This window comes from Mauremys mutica, chromosome 14 (assembly GCF_020497125.1).
Source record: "Mauremys mutica isolate MM-2020 ecotype Southern chromosome 14, ASM2049712v1, whole genome shotgun sequence".
Classification (NCBI taxonomy): Eukaryota; Metazoa; Chordata; order Testudines; family Geoemydidae; genus Mauremys; species Mauremys mutica.
This window is the reverse complement of record NC_059085.1, coordinates 30,755,249-30,772,418: the sequence shown is the minus strand read 5'-3', so window position 1 is coordinate 30,772,418 and position 17,170 is coordinate 30,755,249. Positions and strand designations below refer to the sequence as shown.

General features: G+C 40.2%; 1 protein-coding gene across 1 annotated transcript in view; it reads right to left on the bottom strand.

Moving 5' to 3' along the window:
* Positions 1–13,557, bottom strand: part of CDH11 (cadherin 11) — a 102,774-nt gene extending 89,217 nt beyond the window's left edge. The window contains exon 1 of the mRNA XM_044987397.1: positions 13,409–13,557. The gene's annotated coding sequence lies outside the window, so the exon portion shown is untranslated. The remainder of the gene's footprint in view (positions 1–13,408) is intronic.
* Between the last annotated feature and the right edge of the window lie 3,613 nt (positions 13,558–17,170).

Sequence of the window (17,170 nt, the reverse complement as noted above, 5' to 3'; positions counted from 1 at the left end):
TCACTCAGAGATAGGGAGCTGCACCTCTCCCCATGCATTCTGTGGTCTCTTCTTGAGGGTGGAGAGATCATTAAAAAGGACTTATAGATTATAGAAAGCATAACTACTGTATAGGGAGCTATTACTTGACACTCTTGTTAGCTTTGAGACTGACTGTGGAAATAGGCTGTTGAGATATGAGGGAAATAGGTTTGAGAGAGGACTTCCATGGTAGCATTCACGGCAGAAAGCTGTCCTTCCTTCAAGGATCAGGGTGAAAAGGAATTGTGTCATTCAAGCTGACATCTCAATTCATAAGGGCATAGACTTTAGAAGTCATAATGAATATGTCTGGCTTACTAAAGATAACAGGCACATAAGTTTGTGCATGTGGATATAGATATAAATTCATGACTGCATTAAAAACATTTGATATGTTACTAATTTGCTGGATAATAAAACTTGTGGCCTTTTGAGAAGCCCCAAAGGAAAAATATGTATGATTCTGGGAGAATGGTAGAGCAGGCTAATGTTTAATGTGATATTTTATTTACTCCATTGTCACAGGTGCTGTATACATAAGTAAATGACCGATGATATAGGAAACTGTCCAAAAGAGTGACTCAGAGAATAAAAAGTTGTCAGAGGTATTTGCAGGTGGTGAAATATTTCTAAGGAAATTAACCTCTAACATTAAAGGATTTATGCATTTCATATTGAACTTGAAAATGGGCCCATGTCTAATAAAATTGGAATAGTTTTCAGGTGAAAATATACAAATTTTGAAGAAAAAATAGGACTATTTCTTAAAGCAAAAAAAGTATTCCAGCCCTGGAAAACGCATGGTTTTTTTTAGACCTTTAACCTGAAAATAGTGGCTTTGTTCACATTTTAAGTAAAAAAAATATTAAAAAAATTAAACAATCCAGTTATTAGACAAATCTCCCTTCATCTACCACACTCAAAAGGAAGAACATGCTGATTTATTTTATTTTTTAAAAGGAAGTTAAAAAAGACTGAATTGTCAATTAATGTTGGTCATAAAAAGAGCATTTAATGGCTATGAGAATAAAATATAGATTGGTACCCAGTTAGTAAGTTGATATAGGTAGAAAATCTGGTTCAAGTCTGCTGCAGACTATGACCTACAGAACCTTATGAAAGGAGTAATTACAGTTAGCACTCTTTTCAACCTCTAGCTAAACATTAAAAAACCCAAGGTCAAGACAACAAGCAACTATCACATCTTGGTAAGTATCAGAGTTGGCATTTTCGCTATAGACTTGATTATTTCAGCCAAACTCATTTCTTGTTCAATTTGATTGGAAAATTAAAGTTATATTAGTGCAATTTCTCACATATGATAGTGTGTGGATTGCATGCCTAATGCAGCTGGCTTCAAAAGTGGTTTTAGTCATAAAAATATGCCGACATTTAGGTTATTGTAAAAACTGAGGTAATAACAAAAAATGGTTTAAAATACTGGACCAAATTCCCTCTTCATTAACACGGGTGCAAATCAGAGTAATTCCACTAATGTCCAGGGCGTTACTGACTTACACCAGAGTGACTGTAGGCAGACTTTAATCCATTTACTATTTACATAAATAGATGCTGATTGCCAGGGCCGCCCGGGGGGGGGGGGAGCAAATGGGGCAATTTTCCCCAGGCCCCGCAGGGGCCCCCATGAGAATATAATATTCTATAGTTTTACAGCTTTTTTTATGGGCTTTGCCCCAGGCCCCCTGAATCCTCTGAGTGGCCCTGCTGATCACATAACATACCATATATGATATACTGCTCCAGAGGGCTTTGTTGCAAACTGCATAACTTTTTCATAATTGATTAAGGCTGAAGCCTTCCCTAATCATGTAAAAAGAAACAATTATACTTATAAATATATAAAGTATGACATTACAAAAATAAGAAAATTTGAGGGTGGCTTGTTTTCAATATTGGAAAACTAAATCCAGGACGAGTTCAATTCTATGTCCTAATTTACTCTATTGTCCATGTTGGGAAACAAAGGGAGTTCCATTGTTGACCCACCTCTAAGAATGGCGATATATTTGTATCTCTGAAGTTTACATTTCTATCATGATCTCTTAGTTTAAATAAAATTAGGCTCTGATTCAGAAGAGCACATAAGCACGTGCTCAGCTTTAAACACACACTTAAACACTTCCCTGTAAAGAGATTTTTTTGCCTGAACTAATGATGATTACATTTATTTTCTTTTAATCAATTTGACTAATTTTAATTGACAAAGTGTAAAGATTTGTCGTTTCAAAGGCTCTCTTCCACTTATATAACTAATTTAAAAAAATCAACTTGTCCAACTTGTGCACTGACATAGCTCCTTTTAAAGAGGACTTCTGAACATAAAGTGCAAAATTCTGTTATTTTCCAAATATGTGCTGAATATCTCCAGTTGTCAATCTAAAAGGGGTATTCAACATATTAGCATTTAAAAATGTGCTTTGGTTTTCATCTTTCAGAATGCTTACATATCTGATAGTCCCAGTTTCCACCTACTATCATAAGATGCCTTTGCATAAGCTACAGCATTACTGAACCCTATTGGGGTATGGCGACAGCCTGTGGGTTTCATGCATCAATGCAGTTCATCGGTACTGGTGGTATTACAGCATGGTATATGTTCCAACATCACTGAAAAGCAGCAAACAAATTGAAAACTGTGATGCAAAGGTGAAACTATATCCATAATTTTCTGCCATTCTAATTGTAAATATCCCAGTTGAACCACATACTGCAAAGAGAAGGTTTCAAGATGTATCACCTAGGCACAACAGATCAATTTAAGAATGATGGGAGAGTGAGTTAAGGTGGAACACCATTTTTTTCTGTGATTGCTTCATCATTTATCAGTTTGCATCAATATCATATTACTTAAAAGTGGGATTTTGTTGGTTATTAATTAACTAAGATAGGAATTTATTAAAGCACGGTATAAAGTTATTATTTATTATTACTATCTGCACCTGTTAACTTGCATGCACCTAGCAAAATAGAAAGACAACAAGGACCTTGATCTTTGGAGCCTACAACCTAGACAATGTGTAGCCACAGGCAGGTAACAAGACAATAAAGAAGTTTAGGGTAGCATCTAAGATTACCCAAATATCCAGTTATGACCAGTGCACAACGTGCAGTACTGAAAAGATGAGCTTGAGGGGGTATTTATTTCATAAAGTGATATCCTGGTTAATTTCATCTAGGTTTGATAGCAGAAGCGGTTCTTAAAGAATGGCTTGAAAAAGGAGAGGGTGGGGACTTTCAGATCAGCTTAGCCAGGGCACTCCAGACATGTTGGGGACAGGAGAGTATAGAGAAAGGCACAAAAGATGTTTGCCACTGAAATGGATGAATGGGGTACTGAGGCTGGTATCTGTGATGGAGGAGATGGGAAGGGAGGGTATGCAAAAAGAAACAAGTTTGGCAATGAAGAGGGGCAAAAATTATGAGTTCTTGATGGTAATGACAAGAAGTTAAAACTTTATGCTCTAGAGAAGTGGAGTTATTGGGGGTGATGTGGTTAGATCAATTGGCAAGGGATATGATCTTGGAATAAGCATTTTGAATGGACTGAAGAGGGGTTATGTGGGAGTCTGGGAGACCAGAGAGGAAGTGGTTATGTTAATCAGCAAGATGGAGGGATGATGACTGCCTGAACCTGCAATCTGGACTGAAAGAAAAGGTTGGATCTTATAGACAGCATGCAGAAAGGAGTGGCAGTATTTGGACACACTAGGATGTGCAATGAAAGGGAGCAGAGTTATAGGCCAGGAAGAACATTGGCGGTGTCTACAGAGAATGGGCGATTTGAGTGAGGATATGAACTCAGTTTGGCCATGTTATATTTATGTTGCTAGTGAGACATTGAGGAGTAGATGTCCAAGAGATCGGTAGAAATCCAGGATTGAACTGAGAGAGACAGATTATGTGTGAAGAGACAGATTGGTAAAGCAAAGATGATCAAGTGGCAGGAAGGACTAGCTTCATTGGGGCATGTGAAAGAGGAAGGAAAGGAAGTCCCTGAATAGATAACGAGGAGGAAGGTGAAAAGGGTGCTAGAGAGAAGGGGCATAAGAGGCGGTCATAGTGGATCTTGTCCATCTTTTCTTTGAAACTGTTGGCAAGATCCTATGTGGAAAAGGAGAGGACACAGAAAGAGTGCAAGAGAAGGTTTCAAGATAGATCTGAAAGTTGCAAATTTATTTTTTTTTATAGTGGCTTGGCACTAACTAATTTTTAACAGATTCTTTCCTGAAATGCACAACATCTCTCTTCCTCTAAAAAGTGCAATAAATTCAGTATTTGAAAGTTGACTATTAGGCCCAAATAGTCAGTGGGCCTCCATTGTTTGTGAATCATCATATTTCACATGAATATTAACCAATTCTTAGATTCATAGATTCTCAGGTCAGAAAGGACCATTATGATAATCTAGTCTGACCTTCAACTACTGCTCTTAGTACTTGTTCTGGCCTTTCATTTGCAAAAATATATTGCTGTTGCAATATAGTGTGTTTCACTTTAGAGCAATAAATAGTATCTAGCATTGCAACCCCACTGAAAACTATTGCAATACATATTGATCAGACTTGTTCTCCGGGCTACAAGTTCTAACTGGAACTGGAATATGATGAAGCTTGGAAGGATTAGATTTTTATTCGTAGATGTCAGTAAATGTTTATTTCACCATATATACACCTCTACCTCTATATAACGCTGTCCTCGGGAGCCAAAAAATCTTACCGCGTTATAGGTGAAACCACATTATATCGAACTTGCTTTGATCCACCGCAGTGTGCAGCCCTGCCCACCCGGAGCACTGCTTTACTACATTATATCCGAATTCGTGTTATTTCGGGTCATGTTATATTGGGGTAGAGGTGTACATAAATCAACAAAAATATTTTCATCTAAAATAATTGACATTTACAGCCAAAGTAAAAATAATATTACTTGAGAACATATTAGCTTTTGATTTAAGGATATTTACCTTATATATATATATATATATATATATTGATATGTGGTGTTGACAATGTGTTTTAATGTTTATAAAGCTTTAACTTTTTGAATCTCAATGTCTAATGTCATGAAATAATTATTATCTGACTGACCCCACTCCCACAATTTCCCACCACTTTAAAAATTTAAAATCAATAAAAATAAAACAAGTTTAAAATCCATAATTTTGCACAACTGTGAAAATCAATAAAAAAGAAAACATACTTTCCAATCAGACACTGATATTAGCCACTCAAACCCCTTCAAATTCTCTGAACCTCTTATATCTGGGCTTGAAATCTTGCAAGAATGGTACATCTCAACAATTTACACTATTACGTCTTAGGTGGACATTTGCAAAAAAAACATGCACAATTGGAAAACAGTGAGGGAATCAGGGTTATGCTCAAATGATACTCTGTTCAGGTTCACTGGAATTTTGGATGAAATTTTAATTGATTTGTATTTTAGCTGTATCAGTTTGCTCATTCTTAATGACAGAATGATAGGAGGATCACATGCAGTATATTTGACATGCTGGTACATATGTTGGATTAATCTGACAACATCCTGCCATTTCAACCCAGTATTATCTATTCCTCACTAAATGGTTATTAGAGTCACTACCCTAGTTCCAAATTATTTCCAGTAAAGAAAAACACAAGTCCATCTTGATTAGTGAGCCAAAATGAGCTTCATGGTAGCCATAAGCGACTAACTAGAGGCAGTATATCAGCAAGTATACCATAAATAAGGACTGACTCTTTGCTTGGTAGAAGTACTGATCTGAAAACTTTGCCTTCAGCCAGATCCACAAAGATCCATGAAAATCCAAAAGGATGATTTGAAGAAATTCAACTGTTACTAAAGGGCTATGATTAATTTATTCATGTTGAGCTGTACCTTACGCCACAGAAGTCTCACTGAAGTCAGTGGAACTTCTTGTGGAGTTAAAATTACTAAGGGAATCAAAAACTAGCCTAAAGTAACCACACAGCTGCTGAAATGTTGCAATTAATCACATGGAACTTAAAAATTAAAAAAAAAATAATAAAAAAACCCAAGAAACTTAGCCCTAACTATTCAAGAAGAACTTTTTAAAAAATACCAGTTAGAACCATTTGCTCTTAATACTATTATTACAGGTTTGTATACCAAAAAGAGGAGACATGTTTACTTAAAATCCTTATATCATAAAGTTTATTAGTTCAATTATTAATTAATTAGCTAAAACCAAGGCATAATTGTTGAATTTCACATTTATAGAACAAATTAAAAGTTGTCTGAGTTAAGAAATAATTGCCTTAGAAATTATATATATATCTATATCTATATATATGTGTGTGTGTTGAAATTACCTTAAGAAAAACAGAAGGCTTGAATCTGAGTCTAATTATCCAAGGACTAATTATAGTTTAAATTATTCTTTGCACAGTATTTTTTTTAATTTGGTACTAACATTTTAACATGGAATTCTAGACTAAGTTTACACAGAATCCATTTATTTTGTTTGTCACAAGTCCACATACAAAATTAAATTAGTAGGTGAAAAAAAGGTGAAGGGGATAACATAGTATTCATTCATTAGGGGCAGCCAAGATCTTTGAGATAATTACTTTCAATCAAGGTGGGGCCGACCATTTAAATGTATGACTTTATGCCGACACGTGTGTATTAATACAACAGTTTAGCATTCATGGAAATAGGGTTTAGTCTAATTCCAATAGAGCTATCACATCTCGTTTACACTCAACTATGATTTATTCTTGGCAGAATGATATGCATGCAACTAACTATTTAACTTAACCACTGAGACTCAATATGTTTCTGGATTATTTTATTTGAAAGTACACACCAGTAGATTCACTGGGATAAAAACTACATTCCAACAAGGGTTCTGTATCATCCGTTTATGCAGAAATACAAAAGCAAACAGATAATACTTATTAGCAGGTATTATGCAAAATGTATGACCACTGAAATGCAATACATTTGAAGCATCTCTTCAACAGACTGGATGGGTCTGGAGAAAGGTAACAGGATAAGGCTTCTTTTTTAACCTGGCCCAAATTGGCAATGACTGTAGATGTTTAGCGCTGCATTTGAAATGAAATGGTGCTCTCAGTCCTGTTCCAAGCAGATACAATGTCCATATGATAAAATCCCAGTTGGTGCCCCCAGTTGCCAGTTTCATTGGGGTGACCGAGAGTTGTGTGTACAGAGGATGATGTAACCTCTTAGATCTAGACTCTCCCTAGAACAGGATTGAGCCATGCTTGTGCAGCATGGGGAAACTTGCACTGTCGGTGCTGTACATGTCTGGCGGATAAATGCAGCTCAGTTCTTAGTGCTATCAAATTGTCACCTTGCACAAACCTTAAAATTCTGCAAATTGTATTTTAAAAGGATGTTGAACTTCATTCTTTCTCTATTTTATCCCAGCCTTTGAGCAATGTGGTCCCTGCCTCCTATTGGCATCAATGGGAGCTCTGCCACTGAGAGAGCCAATATGGTCTCTTACTTCTCCAGTAACATGATATCTCAAATGCATTTACATCTTAGATATATTGATGTTTTCTACACTTGGGTTCATTCTGTTTAAAATGTATCAACAGGAGTTCTGTTCAATGTTGTTTGCTTTACAAAAATATTAATTAATCTCTAATGAGTGGCATACTTAGTTCATAATGTTGCTATTCTATATCTGCCCCATTGTGGTATTTTTTCATATATTTTTTTGTGATGAGCTGCTAAGTCATCCTTATAACAATAATTTATTCTTGGAAATGTACAGTAGTGTTTGACCAGTGCTATTTCAGAAAACCCTGCATCCTCTTTTCCACCCTTCATTTAATCCTTGCTCCTATAATCCATTTAGATTGATTTTTACTACTTCAACTCAGTATCCATTCCAATACAATTAAGAACTTTGATGAATTCTTTAGCTGATTCAGAAGGCAGAGGATTCTTGTTCATTGCAAAAGTTTGAAGCAACAAACTAGCATTTGTTTAAAACAGCATTTTAAAACTGAGAGCTAAATTACAGCTCCTGGAGCCAGCTGAGCACTATGGAGCCTGGAGGTTTGGAAACCACAGCACCACCCAGCCAGTTACAGTAGAAAGCATTATGTCTTTGTCAAGCAGAGGAAGGGATAATGCTTTCTTCCACAAAGGAGCCAGCAGCAGTCTTGGCTGCTCGACTTGATATCAGCCTCTGAATGTTAGCTGGTTTGCAAGGTGGGGAGGCACTAAAGATGAACCAACCACACCTAGACGTTCCCTTGCGGGCCTTTGAGCACCACTGGCAAGGTAAATCATCCACTTTGACAACAGCTAAGAGCATTATGGATGCTATAGGTGCACTGTGGATGGGGAAGGAAAGGGACTCTGCACCCATGTATGTCTGTGCAGGGGCAATCATCATTTTCTCTTAAAGTATGTAGCAGCTCTCTCTAATCATTACATACTACTATAGAATAACTTGTATGATTTATATTTGAAGTTAACTGACTGATATGATTTAATGAGACCTTGTAACTATCATTAAACTGTATCCATGGGAATTTCTGGTTTTGCAATCATATGCTAAAATTTCTGTAAGTCATCTAAACTTCAGGTCATATGTCTGATTTTCAGCCCAAATAGAGACAAACGCTGGAATCAGAAATTGTATGCATAGTACTTACTACAGATTGATTTACAATTTCACATGCCAATAATTACCATTTTAAAATCAATATTTTGTTATATGCCATTTCTGCATGTTATTAGTAATGGCTTATTTTTTCAAGTATCAATAGGGTTACCAGATAGCAACTGTGAAAAAAACTGGTCGGGGGTGGGAGTAATAGGCGCCTATATAAAAACAAGTCCCAAAAAACAGGACCGTCCCTTTAAAAATGGGATATCTGATCACCCTAAGTATCAGTTATATATGTTTTTGAATTCTGTATCCCAAAGTGTTTAGCAAAATGACAGCTGGGGGCTGTGGGCCAAATACTGTTCTCAGTAACACTGATGTAAACTCAGAGGAACTCTAATGACATCAGTTTACACCAGTGTAAATAAGAGCAGAATTTGTGCATTTGAATATAAAATGCATGTCTGTTTCTAATCTAAAGTGTCTTTCAGTCTTTTTCAAATATCCTCCATCACTGGGAAGAATGTGCTAAGATATTATCCAAGTATTACCAGTAATTTTTATCATATTACTTTTTCTCCTCTCTCTGTCTCTACATTTGTTTCCTTTCCCATAGCATGAATTGATGCTTTTTTTGGAAGACAGAGGAAGAAGATAGCAAATCCCTTAAAAATCATTGCTGCTGGGAGAACAGATACTGTTTATTTTACACCTAGACTCCAGCTGTGTCACTCCTCATACAATCTAAAGTTACATGATTTCAAAACTTTGTACTGAACTCCAAGGTGGTAATATGATGCTGAAGGTAACACGATCCACTGACTAGAAAGATGTTAATCCTGACAAACTGCCTGAGCATTAGCCTGAACCACAGCTAGATTGAATTCTGTCTCCCCTGAGAGGGCCTGCAATGCTGGTAGTAACAAAACGTCTTTTCATAGTGCCCTGAGAAGCAGATGGGCCACAGAAGTGATTTAGAAAAGAGCATCAGTGCCCTCTAGTGCTCACAAGTTTAATGCCTTTGAAAGAACAATTACCAAATTTGGAGTGCCCCAAATTTCCAGCTATCTTTATACAGGAAAGAAACGGATTTACAGCTATAATTTCTTTACTACCACAGTTACTTCAGAGACATTAAACTACATAATGTCCAGTTTAGTAAATCTGGAGGAATTTGATATAAATTCCTTCTTGATTTCATACTTCTATAACTTTAAAAAAAAACAATAATTTTTAAACTGATCCAGAGACCATAACAAATATAAGTACTGTAAAAACTACATCCAAAACTTGAGATCTTTTAGTCAAATAAATTCTCTAATTTATAAATGTATCAAATATAGTCTTATAACCATCTTTTAATGACTTCAAACTATTTACACAACAACAACAACAACAGGGTTTAGTAATCCTGTATATGCAGTTTTGGAGCACAGTATTCAAAATGAAAAAATAACTATACTTTCTAGGAGAATGTTTTGGAACCCCCTGATCTTCAACAATATAACTCAAATACACAACTAGAGACTCCCCTCTACCCCCACCCCTGCACCCTCATGTCACTGGGAGAATTTTAACAATATACACTTGATACATTCAATATTGTTCAACTTATTAGTAGTACCATTGAGAAAAAAAATGAATGCGGAGAATAAGTTAGACAGTGAAATGAGATGTCAGTACTTAACTATAAAATGAAGCCCTCTTAAATCACATGCATCAAGGCCAGAGCCAAAGTCCATTTAAGTCAGTGGGAATACTTCCGTTTACTTTAATGGGCTTTTAATTGGGCCCAAGAAAGGGACCGTGAAAACCAAAGTGCCATTTAAAAAAAAAAGAGTTGTCATGTTATTAGAAATTGCCTATAGATTCTGAGCTTTACATACAAATACCAAGGCTTTGCCACCAACAAATATGTAGAATGTTGCTTAATGGTTTCAGGTGAAACAAGTGAAAATATTATTTCTCACACACTAACATCTGATGGCAAAATATCTGATTCAAATAATTTTAATAGAGACACACTAAGCAAAAAAAGAGAACTAATCTTTAAAAAAGTTTGCAATTGCATTATATTTTTTTAATAAAAAATGGCTCAATACCTGAATTAAAAAGAACATCCTTTTAAGAATACTGTAGTAAAAATATGTTCTGCTTAGTCTCATTATTTTTTTAAATGACCTGTGGAAAATGTAGCCTCCTAAGCTACTGCAACTCCAAAGTTGATACATATATCCTGAACTGAACAAAAGGCAATACTTCAAACTTTATTAAAATGGTATGCTAATTGCACTTGAACTCACATAACACATAAAAACAACATGTTTTTGCAGAAAAATCATGAAATTCTTTCTAACCCTTATAATTGCTCCAAATGTGTTGTGCAACAGAAATAATTTAATTTTATCATCCAATCTCTCAATCAACGTTTTTCTATAAAGGTCTTCATTCAAAAATTGCTAATCACAAATTGCAATTACTTATCCTATCTATTAACACAGTTTATTATAATTGCTTCTGTAATAATGATCTAGTCCAGATCATCATAATTTTTACAGACAAAAACACTTATATAAGCAGACTTTGTGTATTTCAGCAAAGTTTAAGCTGCTATGAAAAGTCTACAAATAGCATATTCCAATCATATTTATTTCTTCATATTAGAGTACCAAGCTTCAGGTTTAAATACAAATTCAATATTTCAACCAGAAAATCCGAATCACAAGGTGATTTCTAACTTGTTTTCCTATAGAGGTCTACATTCCTTGGTAAGATCTGTAGTCCTTTGTTTTGTAACTTTATTGTTTTGTTCTCCTGCAATTGCAAGAGAAACTGCTTTGGAAGAGCAATCAGAAACTTCTGTTTTCTAGGGTTTAATAGGTACAAGAAATGTGGTAGGGGGAAAAAAGGCTTCTTGGAATAAAGATATGAAGCTTAGTTCCTTTGCTCTAGCTTGCATTATTCTCTCTCCTGTTCTGTATTGCTTATCTCCCAACATCAAGAATTTTGCTGATGTTGTGCTATAAAATTTTTGCTCATAAGAAAACATCTGCATTTGCATTTCCATATAAAAAAAAATCCAAAGACCCAAAAGATCATTGACTTGTGTTTCAAATCCCAGTGGAAAAGGAATTGATTTATGCCCACTTCAGATTAATTATTGCAAAACCGCCTAATTAAATACAACATTTATTTATTGACATTTTAACTGGACTAGAGAAAAAATGTGATATTTACCTAGGAAACTACTAAATCTGGAAATATTGCAAGCTTTAAAAAAATAAGTATATTGCCTGCTTCACCAGACATATCTCAGCATCTTTGCTTTGGAATTATTTATTGCTTTTTGCATTCAACAGTTTTATTATTAAATAATTATAAATATTTGACTTCTTAATAGAGGTTTGATGGTCTGTGAACTTCTTATACCATCAACACAAATCAACAGGAAGAAAGTCCTTTCCAATGAGTTACAAACCATTGGAAAGTGAAAAACAAATGAACTTCCCCCAAATTAAAGGCTATTTTCTGAATTAGTGACTCCTGTTACTAAAGAGAATCCTTTGTCGTAGATACTTCGTTAGGTAAATACTGTATTACACAGTCACACTGTGCCCTTTTTTGCTACGGTACAAAGAGGATTCCCCAGTATATGCTAACTGGCTTATTTCAGTCCTATCCTGGCCATATTTTTAAAAGGGTAGATAACATATGAGCATATCTATGAAAGGTAAAGTCATTTACTATGATGTCAGATTGCAATATGTGCTCCTGGAGGATTACAGAGGAAGGGATTTTATTCTAAAAGTTAATGGTATGTATGTGGACGTGCAGTCTTAAAGCTTCATCTAGTTTACCTTCATTGAGATTGTGATTACATATAGACCATGATGATTTTTAGACTAACCCAGTCTATAGATACCATCTTAGTATCTTGTGACTACTGCTGCATGAATTTAAAAACAAGCAAAAAATCAAAGTCTTGTTCGCTTCCTTCCCCCCCCCCCCCCTTCTATTCTGGAGAAAGCATCTTTCATTTCATGCACTCCTATTTTCGCTCGCATTCTGCATATCCACTTCATGATTGGGAGCTACCATGGCAAGGGAAAAGCTGCTTTTCACTTCGTTTCTTTTAATGCCTGCTTATCCGGAGGACCGGTTTTTGAACGCTCGCACACGCAAAGATTGAACAAAATACTGAATCGCAAGGAGATTTCTTCCCCCTTTGGAAGCCAGTCCGCTCCAGTGGCACCGAGCTGAGGCAGAGAAACGCAGCCAGATTTGCTCCGGAGCTAGGGATAAGAGTTGCCAGATGTGGCTTGTGCTTGTCCGGCGATGGCTCCAGGACCCCCTTGCACGGCTTTCCCAATACTCAAGCCCCCCCCCAGGCCAAAATCAAGGGGTCTATTTTGGGTGTGCGCGCCTGCCCGTCCCCTCCAGGGGCTCGGGGGCGCTCCCCACCGCACAGATCTCCTTAGCCTTTCGCTGCTGTCAAGTTTCCAGCGCACACGGAGGCAGCCTCCCGGCTCGGCTCCCTCGGCCACTGGGCAGGGGGGCTATCGACAGCGACCCCGCTTCCATCGACCACCAGAAAAGCGCCTTCTCTTCCCCTCCGCCCCGCAGCTCCTCGCCCGGCAGCCGCCTTCACCCCTCGCCCCACCCCACCCCCAAAATGCCCATCCTCAAAGGCGACCCCCGCAGCCAAAGCTCCCGGCTGCCGCGGTGCAGCGGGGGCACGGCCCCGAGCCTTACCTGGGAGTCCAGCCGGGCTGGCTGCTTCCCGGGTCACCTGCGGCGGAGGGCGAGGAGGCAAGTCCCATTCACAAGTAGACACTGAACAGACACCGCAGCATCCTCCGCCTGTTACACTCCACTGGCGGCGGCGGCGGCGGAATGAGGCTGGGAGCGGGCGGCAGGAATTAGAAGCGGGGGAAGGAGGGGACGGGAGGAGGGAGGCAGGGAGGGGGAGCGAGGCAGGGGTAGAGGAAGGAATAGGCTGGAGGCTCCTGCTTCTTCCCGGGCTCTTCGCGTGGGAAGCGCTGAGGAGGAGCCCGGCGCCCCGTCCCTCTGCCCAGCTGCCCCGGGGGGGTGGCTGCGAGCAGCCCGGGCGGCGGCGCGGCCATCTGGGGCGCGCCCCGCACCCCGCCATGGGGGGTCTTCTGGGACCCTGGCTCCACCCCCCCCACCCCACACACACACGGGTGTTGGGGGCGAGGCCACCCACACTGCCGGGACTGCGGCTGGGGCCACCCGCTAACCCACTGCTCCGTCTCCTCAGGCTGGGGGGGGGCACTAGGGAAGGGGGGCTCGGCGGCTACCGAAGAGGGGACCCCTGAGTGTGTGGGGGGCCGCCGCACCCGAGCAGGGGACCCCGATTGTGGGGGGACTCCCAGCCCAGCAGGGGGGAGCTCCACCCCAGCAGGGGGGGCCCCATTGTGGGGGGACTCCCAGCCCAGCAGGGGGGAGCTCCACCCCAGCAGGGGGCCTCGATTGTGGGGGGACTCCCAGCCCAGCAGGGGGCAGCTCCACCCCAGCAAGGGGGCCCCGATTGTGGGGGGACTCCCAGCCCAGCAGGGGGGAGCTCCACCCCAGCAGGGGGGCCTCGATTGTGGGGGGACTCCCAGCCCAGCAGGGGGGAGCTCCACCCCAGCAGGGGGGCCTCGATTGTGGGGGGACTCCCAGCCCAGCAGGGGGGAGCTCCACCCCAGCAGGGGGCCCCCGATTGTGGGGGGGGGCGATTGTGGGGGGACTCCCACCCCAGCAGGGGGGAGCTCCACCCCAGCAGGGGGCCCCCGATTGTGGGGGGGGCCCAATTGTGGGGGGACTCCCACCCCAGCAAAAGAACCCCATTTGTGGAGGGAGCTCCAGCCCAGTATGGGGCCCTCATTTTGGGGGGGATCCTTCCTGCCCCACCCTCCTGCCAGGGCTGTTAGTAGAAGTGGGTGAACCCTGGGGGTGCTGACCCCATCGGCTGCTATTTTTCAAAGTTACACATTTTCCTAGAAAGTTTCCTCAACATTTTGCCGCTTGGCAAGCCCTGGCCAGCTCTGCTTGGTAGGGCGGAGGCCGAGTGGCCCTACCATCCAGGGCCCTCTGCTGGGGAGGAGTTTGCATGACCCCCTGCTCTAGCAGGTGAGGTGGAGCTAGAGACCGATCCCTCTTCCAGACCTCTCTTGTCCACCCTGTCTTTAGTTGTCTGAGAACTACTGGCAGTATTTTCTCCATAGCCAGAGGCAGGGGCCATGGTCCCCATGCCAGGCTGCTCAGTGAACAGCAGAAGTGGCTGAGTCTTTTCACTTTGTGGACCTCCAGAGAAAAGTACAGCCAGGCCCACCCTTCAAAAACTAATGGCAGTGGCAGATGCCTCACTCCCTGCCCCCAAACACACACAGTTAGGAACCAGGGGGAGATGACCATGGCCCAAGTTCCCCTTTTCCATCAGCCTTAGAACCAGCATGGTGGTAGTGAAGACCTGTCTGCTCCCTGGATTCCCAGTGAATGCAGTGGATAAATCATTCCCTTTCCCTGTCACCTGTGCTCCAGCAGCAGCAGACCATATCTGTCCACCTAATATCCAGCCACCCAAAAATAAACACAGAAGAGGCAGTTGGGTGGTCTCTAATCCCAAGAGCTTACTTTAGTGTTTGGGTTGGATCCATCCACTGGAGCATGCATCGGGTGGAGATAATTTGCCCATGTCTCAGTCTGTTCCACAGGTTTTCCTCAGCTACACTCACATTGTTCTGTGACTTTATAGCCAGACCCCAAAGAACATGACTTTTGTACTTTGTGGTTAATTCAGCATTGCCAACAACTCTATGCAGAGGAAAAAAAATGGCACAGGCACTACCATTGGAGAAGGAACAAAATGTGGAAGGGGGCAGCCTGGTAAGCAGATGGACTAAAGCACCCTGGGCTGGAAGGGACACAATGCTCGTGAGCTCAGCAGATTAAAGCTACTTCCTCCTGCGTACCATTGGTCTCAGGGAAAGAGCAGGGAGCCTCAGGCACTCTGGGTTGGTAGAATTAGGTCCCTGGAGAATTAAAGAAAAAAATATTCAAAGGGCCATTGTGAGTTGGAGATTCAATTCACAATCCCATTGGGGCAGGGTTACCTTTGTAGGGAAACAGTTTTTAGGGAGTAGGAATGTTTTAAATTATATATGGAGTAAGATCATCTGATATTATGATAGCACCTGAAAACCCCAATCCAGACGCAGGGCTCCATTGTCTGGACACTTTACAGACAAGTAACAAGGAAAACAATCCCTGCCATACGGTGTTTACGATCTAGGTGAGACAGGATACAAGAAGTGAAAGAAAAAGATAAACATCTTGGGGGTGAATTGAAAGGAGTAAAACAAGCTAATAAAATATTATTTATTTACTATTTTATTTTGATTGGAACAGTGTTTTCAGGTGGCAGATATCTGGTGAGGAGGAAATTTGTTTTGTGGAAGAAGTGGTTTGGGGGAAAGTTTTATAAGAGCAAAGTTGATGTGGGGAACTAAGTGAGAGGAAGGTGTTTTGAGGAGTTTTTGAGGGAAAAGAGTTTCAGAGAACAAGTGATGAGAATGTATTTTAGATGTGCTTTGTGAAGGGAATTTGTCTTGGGAGAGGGAAGCTCAAGAAGAAGTAGGAATTTTGTGAGCATTGTTTTGAGGGAAGGCAGCACGTTGTGAGATTTTTACACAAGTGAGAGTTGGTTAAGTCATATAATGTCTGGTCCCATATACAGAGCAGAACACAGAGTTTACTTTTTCTCATGATGGGCCTGATCTAACTCCCACTTAAGTTAATGGGAATCTTTCCACTGATTTTCATGCAAAGTGGATTAGGCCCTAAATCCTCTGGAATTATTACATAGAAATAAGCAATTGTTTTCTTTTGAGTATATACTGTAGTGACTGATACTTAGTGTGGTTCTGCTGTTGTCTGTAGGGGCAACTGAATTTCCATTTGGCAAAGCTCAGGAGAGTTTGTTGGAACATGTTTTCTTCCCTTTTCCATTGCTAGTTTTGGGAGCATAGGTGGAGAGTTTCTTTTTAAACTACCGAGATCAGATTTTTCTTGACTATAAAGGATATGTGAAAGCAATTTCAATCTAATTAAGCATACACAAAAGGTACTTGTAATACTCTTTAGTCAAAGAGCATATTGATCTATAATGTAAGGGTGCATTAATTCTATTCAAGAATCATGTTAACAAATGAGTGTCAACATTGGATCTGGTGATTGGCTTAAGTTTGCCCCCTGCTTTCTGAGCTAAAATTTCAAAGATTAAAACTAATCAGATGTTTCTATTAGATTTGTCTTGTGTGATCCTGTGCCTATAGCAGTTGTAGTTGGAGGGTCCCATCCTGCAGGAAAAATTAAGGTGAAATTCCCATTAAAATCAATAGAGTCCCAAGCTCAGTGCTGCCCTTTGTGTATTCAATAGCATCAACAGTCAGCAGCCAAACCTCAAAACAAGACATATTAGGTCAAATTTTGTTCATGATTAGAAACTGAAGT